This window comes from Eucyclogobius newberryi, unplaced genomic scaffold, assembly GCF_026437365.1.
Source record: "Eucyclogobius newberryi isolate DKJ021-1_F unplaced genomic scaffold, fEucNew1.0.hap1 SCAF_2, whole genome shotgun sequence".
In the NCBI taxonomy this organism is placed as follows: Eukaryota; Metazoa; Chordata; class Actinopteri; order Gobiiformes; family Gobiidae; genus Eucyclogobius; species Eucyclogobius newberryi.
The window spans coordinates 43327371-43330174 of NW_027315834.1; positions in this window are offsets into that span (position 1 = coordinate 43327371).

The window sequence follows — 2804 nt, forward strand, 5'->3', positions numbered from 1 at the left end:
TTCATTTACTGCTTTTCATTTAGTAAAAGTGGCTTTTTCAAAACCCAACACGTGTCACTTGGAGTCTTAAATATTTTTTTTAAATTTTCTATTAAGAAAAAAATAAAAAATAACAGGGCCCGAGAACATTTTGTAGAATTAAACACAAGGTGCTGCCCTGTGGTCGAGATGGCTACGTGTCGTGAGTTTGATTCCTGACTCCAAAAATGTACTGCAAAAACTGTCCTCTCCTGTCCTAATAAAGCCTACGGGACAGAAAATCTTTAAAAAAGAAAAGAATTTGAGACATGAGAATTTAGGGGGGGAAAATGCATTAAAAATAAAAAAATAAGGGTTAAGGTACACAAGGTCTGAGATAGGTGTCACATTCAGTCCAGTTTCTGTTAAATGTGTCCTTTTCTAAGTTGAATCTGAAAGTGATTTGTCAGTTATGGTGTCAGTCCAGTCCTTAGTCGTTGGTACAGTTTGTGTCATCCACATTTTTGTCGTGGTCATTTTTCCAGCCGCCAGTAGTATGTTCCAAAGGTATCCCTCCATATTGCCCATGGCAGGGGTTTTGAGGCCCAAAGACATATTTCTGAAATTGAGTGGGATGGCGGTGTCAAAAACAGCAATGCCGTGCTAATGTCTGTCCAATCTGTTTGTGCTACAGGACAGTCCCAGAACAGGTGGTAATGGTTTGCCTCCTGGCAACCACAGTTTCTCCAACATTCAGCCCCTCCCTGTGAATGGTGAACACTTTGACATGGTGTTATAAAAAATGGGTCAGATTCTTCCAAACATGTGACTTTGTGGTCTTCCATTGTGAGGTACAAACATTTTCCCACGGTTCGTCTGTCAAGACAAAATCACCCTCTTGTTCCAAATTAGTTTTAATGGCTAGGATTAGGGTTAGATTGGCTGTCAATCTCACTAATGCATTTACATACTTAAGATATTATTCAAAGTTCTGATTTGTATGCCTTGACAATAATTTCAGTCAAAGGGTTATAATAATCATTGCTTTGTTTTATTTAATTATTATAATAACTGCTATTTGACTTAAAACTTTGGTCATAAGCAAACCTGGATTTAAACATCTTTGTTTAATTTATATGTTTTGATTAGCTTTTAACTTTACATTTCTGTCGAAATTGGAACGCAACGGGTTTTGAAAGCATTTCACCAAAATGTTTAAAATATGGTTAATGGTGCTTTAAGTAACACAAAGCCAGTGCATTTGACTAATAGGATTACAGGGCGCATCAAAGCAGTGGCGTGATCAGATTACAGCGCAAGGACTAGTGTTTGGCAAAGGTTAAAAATAAACAGTCAGAAATTAAAAAGCATCTTCACTCTGGACCATGGGCCAGATTCATCCCAGGTCAAGGAAAGAATCGCCTTTTGCCAAGATAGTTGAATCTGAAAGGAACAAATCCGATAGTAAACAAATGTTTGACTTTTAACAGCTAAATGGTATATTTACTCATAGTTGCTTAAGTTAAAAGAGTTGTATTAATGTCAGTTGGTCATTGCACTGATCAGAGATTATGTAGTTAGTTAAGACATGTTTTGGTAATTTTTAAACATCACTAAAGCACTAGAGCGACAAATGATCATGCAATTCTGAGTGAAGGCCAGAGGCATTCTGAGTGAAGGCCAGAGGTGACTGATATCCGGTGACGTCATTTCCGGTGAGTGTGTCGCGTTTTCAGAGCTGTTCGTTCTTAGAGCCTTTTACCGATTAATCCACGAATTATACACACTATTTACGCATCATATACACGAAAGTGAACGTTTGATTTCTCCGCAAACAATCCGGAGCCTCAAGCCGCTCGCTTTTCAGTATTTCGTGGATTAAAAAGCCCTCCTCACTTTCTAGCTCCAGCCTGAACTAGCCTAGCGTAGCCTAGCCGCTAGCGTCATGGCTGGATCTACCTTTACCTGTTTGAGCTGTCATATGTCGAGTCAGAACCCTGGCTCCTTCTCTGATGATAGGTGCGTGAAGTGCAGTGTAGTGGTAGTTTTGGAGGCCAGGGTTACGGAGTTAGAAGCGCGGATCCGCTGTTTAGAGGAGCTTAAGTCCAGTTATAGTTTGGTTTTAGCGCGAGGGCTACCGGACCGCGCTGCAGGGCGTAGCATTAGCATTAGCAGTAGCAGTAAGGCCGAGCTCAGCCCCTCAGCGTCTCCCGTGCAGCCGGGACTAGACCAGGAACAGAATAGGGACCATTTTGTGACAGTTCGGAGGGGACAAGGCGCTAAACGCCGAACCTCAGAGCGCCGTGAGCTTCACGTCTATAATAGGTTTTCTCCCCTCAGCGATCACACGCCTGCTGAACACACGAGAGAAACTCTTGTAATCGGGAGTTCTATTGTTAGAGACGTGAAGCTGCCAGCTGCTAGCGTTAGGTGTTACCCGGGGGCCAGAATGGGTGACATCGAAGGAAACCTTAGGATCTTAAAGCAGAGCAGGACCCGTTTCCGGCGAGTCGTGGTTCACGCAGGCGGTAACGACGCCCGTCGGAGACAATCAGAGGTGCTCAAAGTTCAAGTAGCCGCGGTGTGTGACCTAGCGAAGTCGATGTCGGACACTGTAATATTTTCTGGTCCCCTGCCCAATCGGATCAATGCTGAATTGTACAGCCGTCTCTCAGCATTCAACAACTGGTTATCCAGATGGTGCCCTCAAAACAACGTTGTCTTTATTGATAACTGGAGTGCGTTTTGGGGAAAGCCCGGGCTCATACGCAGGGATGTCATCCATCCGACTTCGGAGGGTACATCCCTATTAGTTCGGAATTTGACCGATAGTCTTAGTCGTGTTA